General features: G+C 40.9%; 1 long non-coding RNA gene across 6 annotated transcripts; it reads left to right on the forward strand.

Moving 5' to 3' along the window:
* The first annotated feature begins 8710 nt into the window (after window positions 1-8710).
* On the forward strand, window positions 8711-26821 carry LOC129830273 (uncharacterized). Of its 6 annotated transcripts, none has more exons than XR_008755503.1 (11): window positions 8711-14848; window positions 14958-15072; window positions 15248-15468; window positions 16009-18908; window positions 19345-19478; window positions 19731-20075; window positions 20637-20882; window positions 21380-21738; window positions 22183-22257; window positions 24139-24228; window positions 24355-26821. It is a non-coding gene; the product is annotated as an uncharacterized LOC129830273 (long non-coding RNA). The 6 variants fall into 6 exon arrangements; XR_008755504.1 differs by having other exon boundaries at window positions 20637-20838; XR_008755507.1 differs by having other exon boundaries at window positions 19731-19886; window positions 19999-20075; window positions 20637-21738.
* Window positions 26822-27052: the final 231 nt, after the last annotated feature.

Below are 27052 nucleotides of genomic sequence, written 5' to 3' on the forward strand. Positions count from 1 at the left end.
CTGTCTTGTTTCTTTGAATGAAGACATATGTAAAATATTTATATTTTTATTGATTACATAACAAGGTGTCTTATTCGAGAACCAATTCTAATTCGCAATAATAACCTTTTGGAACAAGAAACATCCTGCTATGCATGTGTAATATAATGTTATTTATCTCTGAAAACAAAACTTTACATGTCAACATGGAGCACTTCTTTCACATGCAACATAACCTATCTATGGAGAAAAATCCCACTTCCATTATATTGTTTGAAATTGTGGCCTATAGAAATGTCCTATTTCTCTAGTCCAGTCTCATGGATGTATACCCACATACCCACATAGTAGCATCTTACAGTGAAGAGCGGATGTCACTGTCCAACCAAAGGATCCCATATGTGGCCAATAGGGTTGACCTTTACCCTCAATGAAATCTGTTTGTTTCGGTCCAATAATCACAGCTCCCATAACGCTACAGCTGGCATCCATATCCCACGCCATAGAACAGAGAGGTGATGATTGAAGGAGACCCTAATTTTTCAAGATTTATTGTTATGTGGCATGTGGTCATCAGATTTGTTGACCCTACGAATATAGAGTATATTCTTATATGTGTTATAATACAGTATAATATGCAGACTATCTGAGATAATACGCAAAAGAGATAATCACTGTCATACCAGCTACATCACTGTCTAGGTTCTGTTTGATAGGATAACACAACACTGTCCTGTTACTGCTCTGATGGTAATATTTTTCTTAAAACGTTTATTTATATAATGTATCTGTATGTCCTTGTGGACCTTAATTATGTAATACACGCTGAAATAGTGCCTCATGCACTGGGAGTCAGCATGCTGTTAGAAAGTGTCGGCGAAGGGAGGTGAACAATACTGTCTCGTGTGCTGTAAAACAACTGGATGGCATACAGTTGAAGCCTGTGGGCACGGACACACAAACAAAGGGAACGGATAAACAGCGGGGTGTTGAGTCAGAACAGAACTCCGACTCCAACACGCCACTGATGAAGATCAGAGTGGAGGGATGGTGAGCCATTCTGCCAGTGCCTCCCTCCTCATCCTTTATGCCGTGCAGTCAGCTGAGCCGCCATACAGAATGGACAGAAGTAGGATGAGAGCGGAGGAGGGGAAGGAGGATTTTCGGGAATGAGGATTTTCCCTCATCCACTGAATTCCTGTTGTCGCCATGGTTACATGGCTGGAGGCCAGTTCGGTTGGAAGTCGAAACTGCCACAGAGGAAGAGATTTCAAAATTGCTACGTCACTGCTCTCTCTTTCTCTCTCCCCTGTCTACTACATTGAGACAGAAATAACAAACAGCTGAATTATACAATAGTATTATAATTCTGATGCCATACACTTATGCAAGTGAGACACAACTTCACTAAATCGAATGCCTCATGTTACACCCTCTGAGGATGGATGAAAACAAATACCATCCCTGTTACGTGTCCAATGTCCCCCATCTACTTAATGTAGCTTCCCTGCAGAGTTAACTGCGGTGGCCTGCAGGGCAAAAATATGTAGAGAACATAGGAAGTAACGCTACACCTTGAGTGAGTTGAACACTATGAATAATTGAACAGCAGTTGAACAGTATGAATAATTTCTCTGTGGTCCACAAAAGGGATTAGACTGACAGAGGTCCATGACCATGTTGACTGCCACAGCACCAATAAGGGACAAACGACTTGGAACCAGTTCAAATCTAAAATCCAGCGATAAAGATAGTGGCATTATGGTGCCAATGACTGAAATCAGCGGTTAGAACTAGAAGAAACCAAAACACCGGAGTACCACACAACCTACATGAGGTTGCATACAGTAATTGTATGTATGGGGTACAGAGATGAGGTAGTAATTCGAAAATCATGTTTAAAACTATTATTGCACACAGAGTCCATACAACTTATTATGTGGGTTAACAAAGGGGTTGACTACTTATTGACTCAAGACATTTGAGCTTTACATTTTTTATGAATATGTAAAAATTCGGAAAAACGTACAGTACCAGTAAAGGTTTGGACACACCTACTCATTCAAGGTTTTTTTTATTTTTTCTTTTTTTTACTATTTTCTACATTGCAGAATAATAGTGAAGACATTAGAACAAAGAAATAACACATATGGAATCATGTAGTAACCAAAAAAGTGTTAAACAAATCCAAATATATTTTATATTTGAGATTCTTGAAAGTAGCCACCCTTTGCCTTGATAACAGCTTTGCATACTCTTGGCATTCTCTTAACCAGCTTCATGAGGTAGTCACCTGGAATGCATTTCAATTAAGAGGTGTACCTTGTTAAAAGTTTATTTTTGGAATTTCATTCCTTCTTAGTGAGTTTGAGACAATCAGTTGTGTTGTGACAATGTAGGGTTGGTATACAGAAGATAGCCCTATTTAGTAAAAGACCAAGTCCATATTATGGCAAGAACAGCTCAAAAAGCAAAGAGAAACGACAGTCCGTTACTTTAAGACATGAAGGTCAGTCAATGCGGAAAAGTTCCTTAACTTTGAAAGTTTTTTCAAGTGCAGTCGCAAAAAACATCAACTGCTGTGATGAAACTGGCTCTCATGAGAACCGCCACAGGAAAGAAAGACCCAGAGTTACCTCTGCTGCAGATAATAAGTTAATTTGAGTTCCCAGCCTCAGAATTCTGCAATTAACTGCACCTCAGATTGCAGCCCAAATAAATGCTTCACAGAGTTCAAGTAACAGACACATATCAACATGAACTATTCAGAGAAGACTGCGTGAATCAGGCCTTCATGGTCGAATTGCTGCAAAGAAACAACTACTAAAGGACACCAACAAGAAGAAGAAACTTGCTTGGGCCAAGAATCACGAGCAATGGACATTAGACCGGTGGAAATCTGTCCTTTGGTCTGATTAGTTCACATTTGAGATTTTTGGTAGGTGAACTGATGATCTTCGCAAGTGTATTTCCCACTGTGAAGCATGGAAGAGGAGGTGTGATGTTTGGGGGTGCTTTGCTGCTGAAACTGTCTGTGATTTATTTAGAATGAAAGGCATATTTAACCAGCATGGCTACCATGTCACGCTCGTCATCCTCCTCATCTGAGGAGGAGAAGTTTGAAGGATCGGAGGACCAATATGCAGCGTGGTATGTGTTCATCATGAATTTAATAAACAGAGAACACTGAACGAATTATACAAAACAATACAACGAACAACGAACGTGAAGCTATAATAAGAATAGTGCTGACACAAGCAACTAACATAGACAATCACCCACAACCCACAATGACAAAACAGGCTACCTAAATATGGTTCCCAATCAGAGACAACGACTAACACCTGCCTCTGATTGAGAACCATATCAGGCCAAACACAGAAACAGACAAACTAGACATACAACATAGAATGCCCACTCAGATCACACCCTGACCAAACAAAACATAGAAACATACAAAGCAAACTATGGTCAGGGCGTGACATACCACAGCATTCTTCAGAGTTACGCCATCCCACCTGGTGTGCGCTTAGCGGAACTATCATTTGTTTCTCAACAGGACAATGACCCAAAACAAACCTCTAGGCTGTGTAAAGGCTATTTGACCAAGAAGGAGAGTGGTGGAGTGCCTCATCAGATGACCTGGCCTCCACAATCACCCGACCTCAACCCAAATGGTTTGGGATGAGTTGGACCGCAGAGTGAAGGAAAAGCCGCCGACAACTGCTCAGCATATGTGGAACTCAAGACTTTTGGGAAAGCATTCCAGGTGACTACCTCATGAAACTGGTTGAGAGAATGCCACGAGTGAGCTGTCATCAAGGCAAAGGGTGGCTACTTTCAAGAATCTCAAAAATAATATATATTTTGATTTGTTTAACACTTTTTTGGTTACTACATGATTCCATATGTGTTATTTAGTAGTTTTGATGTCTTCATTATTATTATACAATGTAGAAAATAGTACAAATAAATTAAAACCCTGGAATGAGTAGATGTGTCCAAACTTTTGACTGGTACTGTAAGTCCAATTTGACATTATGGGGTATTGTGTGTAGGCCAGTGACACAAAATCTGGTACTGTACATTCAAGCCTGCTGTGTGCTGAAAGGGAGCTGCTGCCTGCTATAAGGGATCTCAAATTCAAATGCTTTAGGCTTTTGTTGCACAGAACTAAGTGGGTCACACCACATCACCAGGATACAGTGGCAAAGCATGAACAAGATAAACACATGATGAAATAATTTAACCATATAATCATCTCAAATATCACATTAAGAAATCAGAGAGCTGCTGTGACAGGACTGGTGTGTGTGTGTGTGTGTGTGTGTGTGTGTGTGTGTGTGTGTGTGTGTGTGTGTGTGTGTGTGTGTGTGTGTGTGTGTGTGTGTGTGTGTGTGTGTGTGTGTGTGTGTGTGTGTGTGTGTGTGAGAGTGAGAGTAAGAGTGAGAGTGAGAGTGAGAGTGAGAGTGAGAGTGAGAGTGAGAGAGAGAGAGAGAGAGAGAGAGATATCAATCCTTTCCCATTAGGGCCCGTGAGGGTGAGAGGCTTCCCATCTCCCCCTTGCCTCGCCCGTGCAGTGTCCAGATGTGGGTTTTACAGATCTGTGAGCTGGAACAGATGGCGATCTTTGCCACTGTGGGCCTGCCTTGGATTATGTGGACCAGTCTGTGGAGCGGATGGGGGTGGAGTTTATGGGGGCAGTGTAGTTGGAAGACTAACATCTGCCAGGACTTAATGCTCCTGGACGTGCTGGGTATTGGAGGTGGGGAAGTATGGAGGCGTTATGCTTACAGCACATGGGGAGACCGAGTGTGGTTATTACCATAAAGATGTAATAATGAATGTGTTTTATGTAATTGTGTGGTTATTACACTGTTTACTCTTATGTGTACTTTCTCAGACCCTTTATAACTAATTTAACTCTGTTACACATTATTTGAAACAATACACCAATCCATTTTCAACCTACATCATACAATCAAAATTCTAAAGTGGATTATAGTGCGATAAAGTGACTTTTCATATATGTAAAGGAGACAGGCTACAGCAGGCTATAGAAAAGGCATACGGAGGTAATAGGAATGGATTTGGCCAGTTTGTTAAGTGTTTAGATATACTTGCTGACTCAACAAAATAGAACTGAGAAGTACTTAAGTAAAGGAACTATCCTGTCCTGGTGAATTGACTACACCCAAGATAAGTTGAAAATCATTTAGATTTAGGTTTTGAGGTATGTGTGTGTGTGTGTGTGTGTGTGTGTGTGTGTGTGTGTGTGTGTGTGTGTGTGTGTGTGTGTGTGTGTGTGTGTGTGTGTGTGTGTGTGTGTGTGTGTGTGTGTGTGTGTGTGTGTGTGCATGTGGCCGTACATATCTCCGCGTGTGTGCGTGTGTATGCGTGCATGTCTGTGTGTGTAGCCTCCTGGTCTGGTGACCATAGCGATTAGGTTTGTGGGGTCTGGCTGGATTAGTGTTCTCAGTATGTTTAGCAGATCTGATGAAGTCTTGGGATCAGGCCAGCCCAGTAATTACAAAAGGGGTTTTAAACCACAGTGGGGCCAGGAACGAGAGTCATTAGTAGATGTTGACAGTAGAGATGGATGGATGGAGGAGGGGTAGTAAATCATGAGAATCTAATGGATGTGGTGTTAGTCCAGATTTAACTACTGCCCTGGGATTAGATTTGGCACCTGGTCGCACGAGATTGCATTTCTGTAAACCAGTATAATTTCATAAATGTTTCCACTGACAGCATTGCACAGGCCATTTTATGGCAGTATGTACTAGTGGAATCAAATCAAACTTTTTTTCAAAGTGCATTTTCACTTCTAGATACAATGTACATTAAAATGGGGAATACATTTTATTTGTACATTTCAATCATAACAATATAGTAAAAAGCTAAACTAAAATAATGAAATTATACCAATTACATAGGCCATATAGTACAAGTGTGTCTTTAAAACCTCAATGGACGGCACTGAGCTGTCTGCTCCTCTTGCTTGTGAGCAGCAGTGTTAAGGATATCTCATTTAAAAGTGTATCAAGCAAATTTGAACAAAACTGTAATCTTGTCCTATAAATACTCCATCACACGTCCATCATGGTCTGCTTTGCTGACTCACTAAGTTATAGCTCCTGGCAAACACACCACCCGCTAAAAATTTCACCCCTCAGCCAAAGATGGGTTTTGTCAACATGGTTTATTCATTATTTTAACTTGCTTCATCAACATGACTTTGTATCACTGTGGCAATTTGGTTGACTAAACAATGTGTAATTACTTTGACCCATGGAATATGCCACAACTAGGTCACAATGTATTGGCCTAATGTCTGGAGACAAAAGCTTCCTGGTTTCTGACATGCTAGATGGTTGTTTGGTATACCAGCTGAATGGTAGATCAATGAGTGTGCACAGCACCAAGTTATACTGATGGCCAAGTTGCACCCCCTTGTGATGAAAGCTAGATAGCAGGATCACAGAAATTAATACATTTATATAGGCAAGCCATAGTATACATTTTGGTCAACTGTTGAGCATTAAATGACTGCATTGTTATTTCTGAGGACATTGAAATGGTCTCAAATAAAAAATTCTTCATGAATTTAGTATCCCTTAAGCCCGCCAAAAAGTCACAAAATAACAGATCCATTTCACATCCAGGCATTGGGGCCCTCCTCGGTGCAATGTTTTATTTGAGTGGTTTTAGTGGTCCACAATAATAACTAAGACGCTAATATTTGTGTAAACTCTAACAGTTTTGTTCTGCGAGTGTCACTGATTAGGCTGATACCCCATTTAATCGGTGTACAATCCATGGGTTAGGCTGAACAGTGAAATATGAATGTCCAATACACACAATAGACTGATTGGAAATGTGGTTTCTCACAATGAAAGTCTTCCAATAATAGCCAACATGCAAATATTTGTGTAAATTCTACATAGTTGTGTTCTGTGGATGTATCTGAGTAGGCTGATACGCCATTTCATGGGTGCACAATCCATAGGTTAGGCTGTACAGCACATACAAGAATGCCCTCAATGCAGTTCTTTAGTTGAATTCATATGACAACATCCAACCTTGTTCAGCATTATTGAGTCAGTCCAATTGTGGCATGATTCGACCATTTTTATCCGTTTGCATCCGTTTCAAATTGGGACTTTTATTTTGAAGGTGAACCGCCAAATCCACTTTTGTTACTCACTCTATGTCAGAGCTGCTAGGAGTACTGGGTGGAGGAGTCAAGCGCAGAGAGCAGGGATTCAAGAACATGGATTTATTTTCCAGTAGACAGGGAAAACGATCATGCCCTAAACACACGGGTGCATGAAAATACGAGTCCAAAAACACAGGACTAAACTGTCCAGAAAAAATTATAAATTCACAATACAATCCAACACCAAATAACAGAGAAACAAGCCCGCACAAAAGCCAGCGGGCTTACTGCCCTTAAATAGCCTACCCACAAAACTAAACTCAAAACAGGTGCACCCAATCAGCCCAAACTAACAGAAACAAAAAGAAGGGAATCGATGGCAGCTAGTAGGCCGGTGACGACAACCGCCGAGCGCCGCCCGAACAGGAAGAGGCACCATCTTCGGCGGGATTCGTGACACTCTAACAGTTATTTAAATGTATTTATGTTTATTGCAGAAACACCAGTATACATACAAGAAGTATACAAACAAACAACGATAACATATGCTAGGGGGTACGACAAATTACCGATTACACAAAGACCTTAAAAGATTAACCCGTATTGATTGTTTTAAGAACTTTCTTATTGAAAAAATGTAGAATAGTCTTAATGTACTGCTCGAATTCCTTATAGAAAACATGGAAGTGGTTTTTTATTGGAGAATTTACATTTATGAATATGACATTTTGCCATTACTCACGCGAACTGTTAATTTTGTTTACAACACACTGGTAGACTAACGGGAGTTGGCTAGTTAATAACTAGCTTAAGGTAAATTGTATTTTCAAAACCATTAATGGCAGCTGAGCTGTCAATTTATAGTAGCCAAAACTAGCGCGCTAGCTATCTGATTTAGCCAACTTAGACAATAGACTAACGTAGATAGCTAAGTTAGTGACGATATCGTTGTCAAAACAGAAACGACCTGTCTGTCTCATGATGTCTGTCTGTTCTCATGTGATAACAAGCTAGCTCAAAACTAATGCCAAACTTGAGTTACTGTTTTGCCAAGTTGGCATTGATAAAGACGTTTCTTAGACTAGTTAGAGGTGCTGTAGCTACTGTTATTTAGTGTTATGATTAGTTGTCAGAGAAACTGCCATCATGACTTTTGTGAAGAGCACCATCAGGTGTTAGTTGCAAAGCAATCTGAACAAGTTAATTCTTCTGGCTGCAAGGGAAAGTGTTGAGTAGCCAGTGAAATCGTGCCCATTTCAAACGGCCTCCTACTCAATTCTTGCTCGTACAATATGGATATTATTATTAATATTGGATAGAAAACACTCTCTAGTTTCTAAAACCGTTGGAATTATTTCTCTGAGTGAAACAGAATTCATTTGGCAGCACTTTCCCTGACCAGGAAGTGAAATGTCAGAAATATGTGTTCTGTTTAACTTGATGCCTATATATGGTCATGACACTTAGGATTCTACTTACACTCCATACGCCTTCCTCTTGGTCTCAAGAGGATGTGAGAGAAGAAATTTTGTGTTCATCTTGGTCAGGGTGGAATAAAAGCTATTTCTTTGACGTGACTGTCCACTTCCGGTTCTCTGAAACGCGCGACAAGGAAGTGCCATTGCCTTCTGTTTTGCTGCCGTAATAGACGAAAACTATCCCCGGCTCGGAATTTTTTTGATACATGTGAACATATCATCGTAATGTATGTTTTTTCAATATAGTTTAATCAGATTATTGAATTTTTTTCGGGAGTTTTGCCGTGTTCCGTCCTCTGACTGTGTTTACGTCGGAGAGATTTGTGCCACTCGGCTAGTGCCAATGCTAAGTGAAGAGGGAAATTTGCCATTCTGAATCCAAACAACGACTCATCTGGACAGAGGACACCTTGTTCAACATTCTGATGAAAGATCAGCAAAAGTAAGAGCCAATTTATGATGTTATTTCATATATCTGTCGTGCATGTTGACTGGTCGTGGGCGCCCAAGTTTTTCTGTCTATTGCTGCTATGCTAATATCACGCTACATTTTGTTTGCGCTGTAAAACATTTAATAAATCGGAAATATTGTCTAGAATCACAAGATGCCTGTCTTTCAATTGCTGTACACTATGTATTTTTCAGAAATGTTTTATGATGAGTAATTAGGTATTTGACGTTGGTGTCTGTAAATATTATGGCTGCTTTCGGTGCAATTTCTGATTGTAGCTGAAATGTAAACTATGAATTATACCTGAAATATGCAAATCTTTTGAAAAAAACATATGCTATACAATAAATATGTTATCAGATTGTTATCTGATGAGGTTGTTTCTTGGTTAGTGGCTATTTTTATCTTTATTTGGACGAATTTGTGATAGCTACTGATGGAGTAAAAAACGGATGGAGTAAGAAAAGTGGTGTCTTTTGCTAACGTGGTTAGCTAATAGATTTACATATTTTGTCTTCCCTGTAAAATATTTTAAAAATCGGACATGTTGGCTTGATTCACAAGAAGTGCATCTTTCATCTGGTGTCTTGGACTTGTTAATGTGTGAAAGTTAAATATTAAAAAAAATATATATTTTGAATTTCGCGCCCTGCACTTTGAGCTGGATGTTGTCATAAGTGTACCGGTGTCGGGCTGCACCCCTAACAGGTTTTAACTTTGTTCTTATACTGTACGTGTTGTCACTTACCAGTTCACTTTAGAATGAGGCCTCCAGCCACTCTGTTTTAATGTTTGGTTGTTTTTATATTTTTATCAAGTTATTCTGGACACCTTCCCCTCTAAGCCCCTCCTCACTCCTCCTCCCTGACCCCTCATAATGTTGGAGGGACTTGTTGCCTGGGTATTCACATACCTTAGGAAAATATGGCAGCAGCTTAAATACAGACTAGCTCTCAATCGCCCTCCTCAAAGGTACCCTGTCTGTTTGGTGACTCAGGGTGTCCACTGTCTGTTTCTACGATGACATCATCATCGCTCTTACCCTCATTGAATTTGACAGCTCTTCAACTTGCCAAACATGATATGCTACCAGAATCCCTGCAGTAAACAATATAGCACGATAATTATAATAATGTATCATACATTTGCTGTAGCACTGTAGCTGAAGTCTAGACCCACCCTTGATCCTTGTCTTCCCAGGAGCGGTGGAACTAGAGAACCTCTCCCCTCTTAAGGATCGGACCCTTTTTTTCAATTTTCACCTAAAATGACATACCCAAATCTAACTGCCTGTAGCTCAGGCCCTGAAGCAAGGATATGCATATTCTTGGTACCATTTGAAAGGAAACACGTTTAAGTTTGTGGAAATGTAAAAGGAATGTAGGAGAATATAACACATTAGATCTGGTAAAAGATAATACAAAGAAAAAAACAACCGCTGTTTGTACCATCATCTTTGAAACGCAAGAGAAAGGGCATAATGTATTATTCCAGCCCAGGTTCAATTTAGATTTTGGCCACTAGATGGCAGCAGAGCATGTGCAAAGTTTTAGACTGATCCAATGAACCATTGCGTTTCTGTTCAAAATATTGTATCAAGACTGCCCACATGTGCCTATGTGCCCATTTGTTTATTAATAACTGTTCATGTTCAAAGCTGTGCACTCTCCTCAAACAATAGCATGGTATTCTTTCACTGTAATAGCTAAATTGGACAGTGCAATTAGATTAACAAGAATTTAAGCTTTCTGCCAATATCAGATATGTCTATGTCCTGGGAAATGTTCTTGTTACTTACAACCTCATGCTAATCGCATTAGCCTACATCCCGCAGGGGACCCACCGGTTCTGAAGAAGTTTTTAAACAAAGATGCCCTCCGAGAGTTTGATCGGCCCTTTTAGGTCAAAGCAGGTAAGTGATCCATCAAGGTTACCATTGAAAATATTCACAAGAACTATACAAATAATAATAATATTCAAACTCAATATGCAAAACGAGTTGTTAGAAATTGAGCAAAAGGTTGGCAGGAAATCTATAAAATAAAAAATAACTCAGCTGTTGTTGTTGTTCATTTCTGGGCACTCACTACACTTATCCTGAGTTCTTGCTGATCAGTCCCGCTTGCGTGACCTTTTGTTTGCTAAAAGAATGTAAACAAACTATCAGGATTTTTTTGTCTGGCAAAGGAAATAAATTATTCAACATGCCGTTCTTTCAACCAAACCAGTGTTTGGTTTACTCATGAACTTCTTTGGGACTCGGGGGCAGTATTGAGTAGCTTGGATGAATAAGGTGCCCAGAGTAAACTGCCTGCTACGCAGGCCCAAAAGCTAGAATATGCATATAATTAGTAGTTTTAGATAGAAAACACTCCGACGTTTCCAAAACTGTTTGAATGATGTCTGTGAGTATAGTAGGACTCATGTGGCAGGCAAAAACCTGACAAAAAATCCAACCAGGATGTGGGAAATCTGAGGTTTGTAGTTTTTCAAGTGATTGCCTATCCAATATACAGTGTAAAATGTTGTCCGATTGCACTTCCTACGGCTTCCACTAGATGTCAACAGTCTTTAGAACTTTGTTTCAGGCTTCTACTGTGAAGGGGGAGCGAATAAGAGCTGTTTGAACCAGGGGTCTGGCAGAAAGCCATTAGTTTAGTCACGCGTGCGGCCGTGAGCACGAGCTCTGTTCCTTTTCATTTCTAAAGACAAATGAATTGTCCAGTTGAAACATTATTGAAGATGTATGATAAAAACATCCTAAAGATTGATTATATACATCGTTTGACATGTTTCTACGAACTGTAATATAATTTTTATATTTTTTGACTTTTCGTCTGGACCTAGTGCCTGCGCCTTGTGCATTTGGATTACTGGACTAAACGCGTGAACAAAAAGAAGGTTTTGGACATAAATGATGGACTTTATCGAACAAAACTAACATTTATTGTGGAACTGGGATTCCTGGGAGTGCATTCTGATGAAGATCATCAAAGGTAAGTGAATATTTATAATGCTATTCTGACATCTGTTGACTCCACAACATGGCGGATATCTTCATGGCTTGTTTGGGCTCTGAGCGCTGTACTCAGATTATAGCATGGTGTGCTTTTTCCGTAAAGTTTTTTTAAAATCTGACACATCGGCTGCATTAAGGAGAGGCTTATCTAAAGTTCCATGTATAATACTTGTATCTTTCATCAATGTTTATTATGAGTATTTCTGTAAATTGATGTGGCTCTCTGCAAAATCACCGGATGTTTTGGAGGCAAAACATTACTGAACATAATGCGCCAATGTAAGCTGAGATTTTTGGATATAAATATGAACTTTATCGAACAAAACATACATGTATTGTGTAACATGAAGTCCTATGAGTGTCATCTGATGATCATCAAAGGTTAGTGATTCATTTTTAGCTCTATTTCTCCTTTTTGTGACTACTCTCTTTGGCTGGAAAAACAGCTGTGCTTTTCTGTGAATAGGTGCTGACCTAACATAATGATATGTGAAATCGGACACTGTGGTGGGATTAACAACAAGTTTATCTTTAAAATGGTGTAAAATACTTGTATGTCTGAGGAATTTTAATTCTGAGATTTCTGTTGTTTTGAATTTGGCGCCCTGCACTTTCACTGGCTGTTGTCATACCGATCCCGTTAACGGGATCCCAGCTATAAGAAGTTTTAAAAAACATAGCTGATATGGCTGACTTGCTTTCACAAATGTGGTTTCTACTGACAGCAGATAAGAGGCAATCCGTAATTTCAATTAAGACATTGATGAGCGAGCTAGGATGGACGTAGTCAATATAACTATTTGTTCAGCACCTTTGAAATGTACAGTGGCAGAATTCAGAACAGTATTGTCCCTGTACACCAAGTCAGGAAAGTACGATAAATAAAGGGGTCATATAAGCAGACAATGAAAGCTCTTACCATAGTTGATGATTACATTTCTCTAAAAAGGCTATAGGCTACATGTGCACCACCAAGTCAGAACAGTAGGTGAAATTAAGCGCTGAAAAGGGACCCAATTATTAGGGTGAGGCACATGAGCTACCAACAGCTTACTACACACCATGCACTTAGTATTACTTTCTTAGGTACAGTATACTGTAGATATCTCACTGGCATATTACATCATTTATGCAGCAGCATACAATACATTTTTGGACTCATCTTGTTGTGCTGTGCTCACTTGAACAGGAAGGTGGCGCGGCGGTCCTTCATGGGCAAATTTTGTCATCAAAGTCTAGCATTTTCTGGAGTTATGGTGCTTTCAAGACAATTGGGAACTCTTGGGAAAAAACAAGGTTGAATCATGACGTCAGTGATCTTCAGGTCAGAGCTCTAGAAAGAGGCCAGAGTTCCCGACATGCACTCCAAGTTAGATGACTGTTCAAAGCATATTTTCCCAGATGGGAGCTATTTTTTTCCCCGAGTTCCCAGTTGTCTTGAACTCATTGAAATCAGATTTCCCAGTTCTGAGTTTCAAGTTGTTTTAAGCGTGGCAGAGGTCCTGCTGGATTGACAGCATGGGCAAAGTTGAATATTTAATATTCAAAGCTTGGAAAAGAGACCCTTAAACACAGACTTGGGACCACACACCCACTCCACTGAATAGTAATGTAAAATAATTAATAAATGCGACCATATTAGTCCAGTAGCAGGGATATGGACGACCGGTTGGTACGCTATCAGGACTCACCAGAGAGGGGAAGAAGGTAAACAACCGTTCAAAAGTTTGGGGTCACTTAGAAATGTCCTTGTTTTTGAAAGAAAAGTACACTTTTTGTCCATTAAAAGAATATAAAATTGATCAGAAATACAGTGTAGACATTGTTAATGTTGAAAAGACTATTATAGCTGGAAACAGCAGATTTTTAATGGAATATCTACATAGGCGTACAGAGGCCCATTATCAGCAATCATCACTCCTGTGTTCCAATGGCATGTTGTGTGAACTGTCTGCACTCTGCAGATGGTTGTTTTATGGACTTTCATGGTTTACAGTCTTTTGTGTGTTTTCTATCCTGAACCTCTTGAATCAATTGCTTGGTTGTTTATTTATATGTTTGTATGTTTATTCTGTGTTTCCCTGGCCATCTACTTAATCTTAAAGTGATAGTTCAAATCCACTGTTTAGGTTGGGCATAGCAATTGCACCAGTTCCTTCCCACAGTATAATAGGGAAACACTAGCTAAGTTGCTGTGCTTCTTATTGTTTTGTCAGATGTGAAATAATAAGAGAAAGGTCATGTCAATGGGTTTTCCAGATGTTAGTGTATGTTCATTAAGCAGTTAATTTTTCATCACTTCGCTAACGTTTCATCTTGTTCCCAAAGGATTGCGTAAGGGAGAGCCAGTCACGTACTGGACCAGCAACGATTAGTGAGGGGGAGGAGAAAAAGGAGCAGTCGGCTGAGAAGCCCAAAACTTCTTCCACCACCTCCTCCTCTGGTTTCTCCCTGGGCAGGCCCCAGGCCCAGCCCACTGCTGGGAGAATCTCTGGTGTGGAATCTCTGGTGTTAATAATAGTTCTCCCTGTGTTCTGATGACTTGGGAATCCCAAGTGAAAGAAAAATATGATATTTATTGATTGACTAGTGCGCTGAGCCATACGGTACCAGACATGTCCATCCACAGCAGCCTGTCCTCGGTGCACTGCTCACTGGACCTGGAGCGCTACTAGCTGATCTGAGGCCTGCTGGACAACAACCTGGGAGAGCCTATCGAGGAGTTAATTTGCTCGTACAACCTACAGGACCCCAGTAACTATGTGAGTAAACACACACTCTACACTGTGGCCGACTGTCAATTATAGACTATTAATTGACTAACAATGTTGAGAGGGATTCTTCTGAGTGACTCCATGTGTCCCCAGACAGTGTTGAGTGGTGACATGTACACCAGCCTTTCCATCCTGGTGGATATGATGAACGTCAGTCTGGAGTTGCTGGGCAGCCCCAAGGCCACTGGACAGAAACCATACTCACTAGCCAGGTTGGTATTAACACTTCATTTTGACCACGGAGATATCAAGTGTTTGCTCTGTAGTTACTTTAGCAAATTACCAGGGTTGGGGACAAATTCTATTTATATTCAGTCAATTCAGGAAGTAAATGGACAGTCCCAATTGCAACGTTCCTCACTGAAGCGCTCTTCTCCTTCTCTGCAGGTTTGATTTCATAAAGTCCAAGCTGCTGTTTGAGAGTTTCTCTAACGGTTCCAAGTCTGTGAATCTGGTGTCTCACTCCATCTTGGCATATGACACCCATTACACCTGGCCTGGCATGGATGCGGGCAGCAGTGCCAGGGGCAAGCACAATGTTTTCGACTGCATCCTGCAGCCAAGACAGGTGTCAATCGGGCCACCCTCCAGCTAGAGCTGCATTACAGGTAAGTGATATGTCTGCAGATAACATTTCTCTGTGGTAACGTGTATAAAGAAAATAACAGAGGTCCAAGCACAGAGCCTTGTGGAAAGCCAAATTCAAAATCTGTACCTGTATGGGCAAATGGGTCTTTCTATAAATTAGGGTACCAGTGAGGATTTCCTATACTGGACAACTTGTTACGATTATTGATAAGTCATTGATAATAATCTGCCACTTTTTTCATTTCATTATATTAAGATATAAGGGGGAACATAGCGATATTCAATACAATTCAAGAGTTGATTTAAAACTATGTTTAACCGTTTCTCATGATTGGTGTTTTGACGGATTTGTCCACAATCGTGTGACATAAAACATTACTTTTCTGTCCTTACATGTATGGCAGTGTAAGTTGTCATTATGTCATCTACAGATGAAGTCAGAAGTTTACATACATATTATCTCTAGGAAACAGAACGTGTCTCCTTCCTGAGCGGTTTGATGGCTGCATGGTCCCATGGTGTTTATTCTCGCGTACTATTGCGTACTATTGTTTGTACAGGTGAACGTGGTACCTTTTGGCGTTTGGAAATTGCTCCCAAGGATGAACCAGACTTGTGCAGGTCTACAATTTTTTTTCTCTGAGGTCTTGGCTGATTTCTTTTGATTTTCCCATGATTTCAAGTAAAGAGGCACTGAGTTTGAAGGTAAGCCATCCACAGGTACACCTGTGGACTCAAATTATGTCAATTAGCCTATCAGAATTTTCTAAAGCCATGACATCATTTTCTGGAATTTTCCAAGCTGTTCAAAAAACCAAAGCCTTGTTCCGTTCGACAAATTCCAAAAAGTATCCGTAATGGTCGTAGAAACATGTCAAATGTTTTTTATAATCAATCCTCAGGTTGTTTTTAACAAACATAATTGATAATATTTCAACCGGACCATAACCTATTCAATAAGAGAGAAAAGCAAACTGGAGAGCTCCCCTCTGGCGCGCAGGCACTATTCAGAGGACACCTGACTACTTTTAAAAAATCTCGTTCATTTTTCTAATCAAAAGCCTGAAACTATGTCTAAAGCCTGGTCACAGCCTGAGGAAGCCATTGGAAAAGGAATCTGGTTGATACCCCTTTAAATGGAAGAAAGACTGGCCAGGAAACACAGAATTAAAAAATAATATATCACTTCCGGGTTATATTTTCTCAGGTTTTCGCCTGCAAAATCAGTTTTGTTATACTCACAGACAATATTTTGACAATTTTGGAAACTTTGGAGTTTTCTATCATAATCTGTAAATTATATGCATATTCTACGATCTTGACCTGAGAAATAGTCAGTTTACCTTGGGAACGTTCTTAAAAATAAAAAAATATGACCCCTAGCGTCAAGAGGTTATTAAGGTAGTCTTCTTATCAACTTTTATAACTCTAATAGTCAATCTGAATGGAGGTTGAGGTGGAATAATAACTGTTGGGTATCCTAACGCTGATCAATTCCTTTAGGAATTACACATCACTTTGCAAGCCAGCATAATGTGAATTGCAGGCCTGATGTGGCCTGTAAACCAGGAGTTTCCTAACAGCAATGTGTTAGGGTGTAAAACTAGGCCATCAAAGTAAGGCCTTATGATATATGTGTTGTCATAGTTTAATTTTAATGATAGCATTCACCTAGGTCAGTGGCTCCCAAACTTTTATAGTCCCGTACCCCTTCAAACATTCAACCTCCAGCTGCGTACCCCTTCTAGCACCAGGGTCAGTGCACTCTCAAATGTATTTTTTTGCCTTCATTGTAAGCCTGCCACACACACTATACGATACATTTAATAAACATAAGAATGAGTGTGAGTTTTTGTCACAACCCGGCTCGTGGGGAGTGACAAAGAGCTCTTATAGGACCAGGGCACAAATAATAATATAATAATAATCAATAATTTTACATATACAACTTTATCTGTTCATTTTTAAATTGTGAATAACTCACCACAGGTTAATGAGAAGGGTGTTTGAAAGGATGCACATACCTCTGCAATGTTGGGTTGTATTGGAGAGAGTCTCAGTCTTAAATCATTTTCCACACAGAGTCTCTGCCTGTGTTTAGTTTTCATGCTAGTGAGGGCCGAGAATCCACTCTAACATAGGTACGTGGTTGCAAAGGGCATCAGTGTCTTAACAGTGCGATTTGCCAAGGCAGGATACTCTGAGCATAGCCCAATCCAGAAATCTGGCTGTGGCTTCTGATTAAAGAAAATTTCCACAACCGCTTGTTGCAATTTCGATGAGTCTCTCTTGTTCAGATATCGGTAAGTGGACTGGAGGTAGGACATGAAAGGGATAACAAATCTAGTTGTATGTGTCATCTGTTTTGGAAAAGTACCTGCGTAATTGCGCACCCAACTCGCTCAGGTGCTTCGCTATATCACATTTGACATTGTCCTTAAGCTTGAGTTCATATGCACACAAAATTCATACAATGATGGAAATACCTGTGTATTGACCTTGTTAATGCAGACAGAGAAGAGCTCCAACTGCTTAATCATAGCCTCAATTTGACTGAAAGTAGTGTACATTTAACACTTTCAGAGTTAAATATACACCATTGATTTTGCTGTGTGCTTAGAGGATGTATAGTCCTAGGCCTATGTTGTTGTATACTGTAGGTGAAGTTGTGGGCCAATTTGCATATATTCTTATGTGGAACTGCATAAAAATCTTTTTTATTTTTGCTTCAAACCATTTAGAAATGTTGATCCCAATGTCACATATTGGCCCCATTATTTATAGAGTACCAGTCAAAAGTTTGGCTACACCTACTCATTCAAGGGTTTTTCTTTATTTTTATTATTTTCTACATTGTAAAATAATAGTGAAGACATCAAAACTATGAAAAAACACATATGGTATCATGTAGTAACCAAAAAAGTGTTAGACAAATCAAAATATATTTTTTACTTAAGATTCTTCAAAGTAGCCACCCTTTGCCTTGATGACAGCTTTGCACTCTAAAATGGCACCCTTTTCCCTTTTAGCCAGGGCTTTGGGCTGTAATGATGGGCTCTGGCCAAAAGTAGTGAACTACATAAGGAATAAGGTGCCATTTTAGACATTACTCTTTAGGCTTCATGTAGACACAGACCCATATTTACTAATCATTCGCTTCTCCTCCCTCCTTCTTTCTCTCCTGTCAGGTCAACTAGGGACTCTTCCTGTTTCACGGTTGTCTCAACAACCTGTGTGTGTTTCTCATCTTTGATTGGCTCCAGTTGGTTCGGGACTTCCTACGCATGCCCTTGAGAAGGGGTGGGTGGTCCACCTCGCCAGCGCTGGCCCAGCGGCAGCAGTAACCCAGGCACCACGGGTGCTGTCATGCACTAGACAGTCAAGGGCGGCGTGTTCACCAAGAGGTCCACTGTGCCTGTCATGCAGGATCGGTACCCGGAGGTCAAGATCAACGTGACGGGTGATAAGGAGCTACAACACACACACCGTCATATGTCTCTGTTTATTTTTCTTAATTAAAAAAAAATGAAAATTGAAAAGGACTGTAATTGGTCAAACTCTTAAACTCTCATTTTAATACATGTACAAATTAACCTTTTTCCCTAAAAACATGATGGTCATGACTTTTTGTACATGAAAGGGGAGGTTAACTTGGCCCCACAGACAAACAATCTGAGATCGACTTACGTTTTTTGCTTTAACCCCTGTGTTGTACAACAGAGATGTAGATATTGTCAGGCACACATCAAGATACAGTATCATTTGAATTGTCTCTCATAATCATGATTTTTCTAGCTGTATTGTATGCTACAATGTCACCACTAGTTAATAGCATTAATCGTAATAATAGCCATAATGATTATACAATGTATAATAAACGTTTTGCTGTTCGCCAGGCACTGAGTTTGTGGTGGTGAAGGATTCGGCTTGTCTGGACACCAATGCCATCATTCTGAAGGGCACCACTGTACTCACCTACAAACCCCGTCTGCTTGACAGACCGTTCTCTGGCAGCCTGGCCGGCATCGAGGTAACTGACCAATACTTTTCAGAACTGTCCTGAAACCACTGGACTTCTAACTCAATACAGAGTCCTTTGTCAATTTGAGTCCGTGTGTGTCAATATGGGTGTTAGTAACATACAGTTGGATAGAGGGCACAGAAGCGATCACAGAAGTGATAACGGAAAAGATAGGGTTGGGCCCTCTTTCTAACTCTATGGTATACACAAGGCTGTTTGAAGCTGTGTTGTCATGTTTGTGTCCTCCTTTCCATATCAAAGTGTTTTTCCTGTCGGCTCGGCAGCGAGCAGCAGACAGCCTTGTCCATCATCGACCCAGTCAACATGCAGGTGGAGCTGTGTGGCAGTCCCACCTACCAGAGCAGCTTTGGCCTTCTAGATGTCTTCAACATGGCGGACTTCCCATCACTACTGGAGGTCAGGGTTCCGTCAATGGTGGGGATTGCAGAAAGGCCATATAAAGCACCTGTTCATTTTCTGTTTCGACACATTTTGTCCCATTTCATGCCTACTGAACTGAACATCACAGGAAAGCCAAAAAGATGATCAAAGACAACAACCACCCGAGCCACTGCCTGTTCACCCCGCTATCATCAAGAAGGAGAGGTCAGTACAGGTGCATCAAAGCTGGGACCGAGAGACTGAAAAACAGCTTCTATCTCAAGGCCATCAGACTGTTAAACAGCAATCACTAACACAGAGAGGCGGCTGCCAACATACAGACTCAAATCTCTGGCCACTTAAATAAATGGACTTAATAAAGGTATCACTAGTCACTTTAAATAACGGCACCTTAATAATGTTTACATATCCTACATTACTCATCTCATATACTGTATTCTATACCATCTACTGCATCTTGCCTATGCCGCACGGCCATCGCTCATCCATATATTTATATGTACATATTCTTATTCATCCTTTTACATTTGTGTGTGTGTATAAGGTAGTTGTTGTGAATTTGTTAGACTACTTGTTAGATATTACTGCATTGTCGGAACTAGAAGCACAAGCATTTTGCTACACTCGCATTAACATCTGCTAACCATGTGTAAGTGACCAATAAATTTGATTTGATTTTGATTTGAAAACTATTTTGCGATTAGATCACTATTTGTAACCACTTCATTTATGTAAAACATCAATGGGTCTCTGTTGCCCTCACAGATCTAGTTCCCTGCTTTGGACATCTGGCTTTCTTACAACAACGTTCAGCTCTTCCTGTCTATCGCCAAATCCATCCCCACCACCGGTTCTCCCGGGCCCAGCAACACTGCCGATGACACCCTGGTAGCACCATCCACAGCCAGCCCCAACCCCTCCACCTCTGAGAAAGACACCTTCAGGCACAAGACAGAGGCCCTGCTAGGTATATCACCTCAGAGGCCTACAGGGGTGTCGTAAAGTTATATGGTGAATAGTGTTCCATGATGCCCCCCCCACACACACACACAAACAGATTGGCTTTTCCTACTAGCACTGACTTTGCTGATAACTACACTGAGCAAATATAAACACAAATATAACCACAATTTCATGAGCTGAAATAAAAGTTTCTAGAAATTGTCCATACACACAACTTATTTCTATCAAATTGTATACACAAATTTGTTTACATCCCTGTTAGTGAGCATGTATCCTTTGCCAAGATAATCCATCCACCTGAGAGGTGTAGCATATTAAAAAGCTGATTAAAGAGCATGATCATTACACAGGTACACCTTGTGTTGGGGACAATAAAAGGCCACTCTAAAATGTGCAGTTTTGTCATATAACATAATGCCACAGATGTTTCAAGTTTTGAGGGAGCGGGAAATTGGCATGCTGACTGCAGGAATCTCCACCAGAGCTGTTGCCAGGGAATTGAATGTTCATTTCTCTACCATAATCCGTCTCCAATGTTGTTTTAGAGAACTTGGCAGTACGTCCAATCGACCTCACAACCGCAGACCCTGTGTATGATGATGTCGTGTGGGCAAGCGGTTTGCTGATATCAACAGTGTGAACAGAGTGCCCTATGGTGGCAGTGGGGTTATGGTATGGCATTTTATCGACGGCAATTTGAATGCACAGAGATACCGTGACAAGATCCTGAGACCCATTCTCGTGCCATTCATCCGCCGCCATCACCTCATGTTTCAGCATGATAATGCCACAGGCCACAATCAACAGCCTGATCAACTCTATGCGAAGGAGATATGTCATACTGCATGTGGCAAATGGTGGTCACACCAGATACTGACTGGTTTTCTGATCCACGCCCCTACAGGTATGTGACCAACAGATGCATATCTGTATTCCCAGTCATGTGCAATCCATAGATTAGGACCTAATGAATTTATTTCAATTGACTGGTTTCCTTGTATGAACTGTAACTCAGTCAAATCTAAAAATTATATTTTTGTTCAATATACTTTATTGAGGGAAAATGTACTTTCTACGACTCTATGTAGTTGTCTCACCTAGCTATCCTAAGATGAATGCAGTAATTGTTGCTCTAGATAAGAGCATCTGCTATAGCTATTATGCATAAATATTCATGTTAGCATTTCTATTTTCTTACCACTACCTCCCTAGAAGCCTCTTTCTGTTTTTGTTCCTCGCCACATCCTGACCCATGAGTGTTCAAATAACACCGTTATAACTCACAAGCAGATATACATCACAGCTTGTTACCATAACCCTGGTATGATGTGATATGTTTTGTCCTCAGAGGGTCAGCTGACTCGGTTACAGGATCTAGGCTTCAGGAAGCAGGATTGCCAATGAGCCCTGATCCACTGCAAAGGTGATGAGGCTCTAGCTACCATCCTCTAACAATCTCCTCTCAGTAGGAATCAACGTGTGTATCTGCTTCTGTTACATCCCACTGGCCGAGTTCACCTTTTCGTGTCAGTTTGAGTCCCTTGCCCTTTATATATGCGGAAGGAACTCACCTTTTCATGTCATTTTCAGTGTGTATTTTTGGAGTTTGGATGAAAGCAACAGAATCTGAAAACGCTGTCTGTTTTATAGCTACATTCAAATACCATGTAGTCGTGGCCAAAAGTTTTGAGAATGACACAAATATTAATTTTCAAAGTCTGCTGCCTCAGTTTGTATGATGGCAATTTGCATATACTCCAGAATGTTATGAAGAGTGATCAGATGAATTGCAATGAATTGCAAAGTCCCTCTCTGCCATGCAAATGAACTGAATCCCCAAAAAACATTTCCACTGCATTTCAGCCCTGCCACAAAAGGACCAGCTGACATGTCAGTGATTCTCTCGTTAACACAGGTGTGAGTGTTGACGAGGACAAGGCTGGAGATCACTCTGTCATGCTGATTGAGTTCGAATAACAGACTAGAAGCTTCCTCTGTCATCCATGGTTACCTGCAAGGAAACACGTGCCGTCATCATTGCTTTGCACAAAAAGGGCTTCACAGGCAAGGATATTGCTGCAGTAAGATTGCACCTAAATCAACAATTAATCGGCTCATCAAGAACTTCAAGGAGAGTGGTTCAATTGTTGTGAAGAAGGCTTCAGGGAGCCCAAGAAAGTCCAGCAAGTGCCAGGACCGTCTCCTAAAGTTGATTCAGCTGCGGGATTGGGGCACCACCAGTACAGAGCTTGCTCAGGAATGGCAGCAGGCAGGTGTGAGTGCATCTGCACGCACAGTGAGGCAAAGACTTTTGGAGGATGGCCTGGTGTCAAGAAGGGCAGCAAAGAAGCCACTTCTCTCCAGGAAAAACATCAGGGACAGACTGATATTCTGCAAAAGGTACAGGGATTGGACTGCTGAGGACTGGGGTAAAGTCATTTTCTCTGAATCCCCTTTACGATTGTTTGGGGCATCTGGAAAAAAGCTTGTCCAGAGAATACAAGGTGAGCGCTACCATCAGTGCTGTGTCATTCCAACAGTAAAGCATCCTAAGACCATTCATGTGTGGGGTTGCTTCTCAGCCAAGGGAGTGGGCTCACTCACAATTTTGCCAAAGAACACAGCCATGAATAAAGAATGGTACCAACACATCCTCCGAGAGCAACTTCTCCCAACCATCCAGGAACAGTTTGGTGACGAACAATGCCTTTTCCAGCATGATGGAGCACCTTGCCATAAGGCAAAAGTGATAATTAAGTGGCTCGGGGAACAAAACATCGATATTTTGGGTCCATGGCAGGAAACTCCCCAGACCTTAATCCCATTGAGAACTTGTGATCAAGCCTCAAGAGGCGGGTGGACAAACAAAACCCCACAAATTCTGACAAACTCCAAGCATTGATTATGCGATAATGGGCTGCCATCAGTCAGGATGTGGCCCAGAAGTTAATTGACAGCATGCCAGGGCAAATTGCAGAGGTCTTGAAAAAGAAGGGTCAACACTGCAAATATTGACTCTTTGCATCAACTTCATGTAATTGTCAATAAAAGCCTTTGACACTTGTGAAATGCTTGTAATTATACTTTAGATATTTTTGTCAGATGTTACTATGGAATACTAAAGACACTGAGGCAGCAGACTTTGTGAAAATTAATATTTGTGTCATTCTCAAAACTTTTGACCACGACTGTATACTGATATTGTGTAATATAATGTTAGTGGTATATACTGTGGTATTAGTACTATAACAACAACTATGTAATGTCTTCTGAGAGCTCATTCTCCATTGAACTCCAATGGCAGGGCTCTATGTGCTGCAACGAATCGGCTCGACCCAGGAGGGCAACAACAGCTTCACTTTGTCAGGGGACTACTACAACAGAGAACTGTCAGGTGAGCATGCTGGTGATGAACACCAGGGGGCAGTCAGTCACAACATTTAGCTTTAACCCACGAGAGATCATGTAACGATCTTAACCACTGTGTGTGTCCGTTTTCATTTGCGTCTGTGTGTGTCAGGTTGGGAGCCCTTCATCGAGCCCTGTATCAGTCTGCAGGGTGCCTCCAGGCATTGCGCCTCAAGATGGGCATCCACGCCAAGCAGACTGGATGTCAACATCACCTCTGTCCTTTTGGGTATGACCTGCACTGCCCAATATTTGGACACAGTGGATGCTTCTGACACGGCAGCCTATTCCCTATGTCTCTTGACCCGGGTCAAAAGTAGTGCACTATGTCGTGAATTGGCACACCTTGTTTAACTACAGTGGGTTAGCCCCGGATATATGTAAGCCATGTATGTGTGATCTGTAGTGGTGAACTTTGAATGGATTTGAGCACAGATGAACCATTATATTGACCAGATATTCTAGTGGCCCCTCTAATAATGAAAATAAATGTCTTACAAAATGGAAGGCAGTCGGGATGAGGCAAGATCAGGTGGGATCATTCTAGCCAATGAGAGGGCAGATTTGCGTGTGAACTGCTGGCACAACGGTTTCGTCTAGTTACCACAGCCACAAAGTCAAAATTGGTTATATCCCAAAAATTCATGAAAACTAAAATGAGCTTTTTGGTTGTAATTTAAGGTTAGTCATAAGATTAGCAGTGTGGTTGATGTAGACTTTGTAGCTGTGGTAACTAGTGACGACCAGTCACAACTCCGATATAAATAGTTTTTTCTCAAAGTTGCCGGTATGTCACATGGCCTACTTATATCACTGGTAACAACCTAATCATTACGTAACTTCTATTCGATCAAATAAGCCACACGTAGCAAATAAGCCACTGCATAAGCCGCACCAAAAAAACTAAAAAGCTCCACTTGCTGGAGAAGATTTTGGCCCAGTCATGGCTTTCACTTTGCTTCTTCCGCTCTGATTTTGAGTTTCCTCCTCACCTTGCTACTGCCCTCTTCTGGCTACACAGAGCAGTACAGCCTCACCACGAGCATATTAGCTGGCTGACTACTGCAAGAAAGAGGAGCAGACTCCCCAACCCTCGACAGCCCTATCCTGGATGGGCTCCTCGGTGGACCCCCCCCCCAGTGGGTACTGTTTCCCCCAAGTTTACACACACACGCATCACTTGTTATGAACTGAAAATAGCCTTAGTAGAAAAAAGTAGAGCCCTCATACTCAATTGCTCCAGCACATTACTGTATTAGTTAGCGGGTAGTTACAAAAGTCTGATTTAATATACGTTTGTTCTGGAGTATATGATTGCGTGGTTCCCACTTGATTTTATGCTAACGTTTCGATAGTGCCAGCATTTCTTTGTATTTCTATTTGTATCACATCATTTTGTGTTGATTTTGGTGATTGTTTTTTTGCAGTGCAACAAAGCTTTATACAGATGCATTGGAAACCTGCCTGAATTATCGCCGCCTTCGCATGGTTATTGCACATTTGGATTGTTTGACGAAAATGAAAATGTTGATTCAAGTGTTGGGAATGACTGTCTATTTACACAGCTCCTTTGCCTTGTCAAAATGGTGTATTAAGAGTTAAGACCGGCTCTCATGTTTTTGTTCAATCATTTTGGTAACTTCTTACTTTACGGTCCTAGGCCTATATAGGTCTATCGTGTCTAAATTATGCTATCAGCTAACAGCTACGACATTTGTTATGGCCTTATTATGGCAGTGTAGGCCTTATGGTGGAGGGCTTCAAGTCAAAGTAAGATTGCTGTTAAGATGTTATTTAGCTTAGATCCGGGTCTTTTGATTGGTAGTATGACCACATAATATAAAATAAAACACACTTGTCATGGTTGGTATTAAAACATGTTTTTTTAGTACACCCTGACCTTTGCCCTCTCTTCTGACCCCTAGCACGTCTCTCCTCTCTGTGGTAACTGTCTCTCTCTGCTGTCAGGTGTCCCTCTTGCCTACCAGTCAGTTTGACTTGCCTTGAGCAGCACATTGACTCCAGAGGTACAGTCCATAGATCACAGAGTGCAGCGGTTGGCCTCCACCATAGAAATAGAATTACTAGAATGGTAATCTCTAAGTAGAATGGGTGGACCGGTGGCCAGGAAGTAGTCGTGTTATATTTCTATGGCATCCACACCATGGGTTTTCCCATCTCAATGCTTTTCCTTTATCATGTGTATCATCGCTATCCTTACTTAAGTACAGCGTTAATGCAACATTATTACAGAGTGTTTTGTGTAACACTAGTGTTTCACGATCTTGTGACAATATTGGCAAATTTGATCCATTGTTAAACTGAAGTCAGTATAATCAGCATCCACAGAGACAGTCTTTTATTGACTCCCCCCCCCCCCCCCCTAGTTAGAACAGAGCCATTGTGTCTGGTGGTGCCGGAGTCGTGTTAGAAAGTTAGATTATCTGTTTATTCTCAGACTTTCCTTTCTCCCTTTTTTTACTCTGTTTGTGTCATGTTGTTTCACCTCCCCCATTCAATGTCAATCTATATAAATCCATTGTGATTATCATTGTTCACTATCATTATTTACCTGGTTTATTTTTGGAGCAAAGGTGAGCCTTCATCTCTGATCTAGACACTGCTCTATGCTACCTGGAGACCACAACTGAACATGCAAGTTGAGATTGAGAGAAAAAGATATGTAGGGAGTTGGAGAGGTTTATCTTCTTGATTGCAAAAATACCATTGACCAAGAGTAGGATTTAAGTGTGAATAAATATTTCTGCTTTATCAATGTGAACCGTCGGTGTGAATCTTCCTCCTGTCCT

The sequence above is a fragment of the Salvelinus fontinalis genome, chromosome 31 (assembly GCF_029448725.1).
Source record: "Salvelinus fontinalis isolate EN_2023a chromosome 31, ASM2944872v1, whole genome shotgun sequence".
Lineage (NCBI taxonomy): Eukaryota > Metazoa > Chordata > Actinopteri > Salmoniformes > Salmonidae > Salvelinus > Salvelinus fontinalis.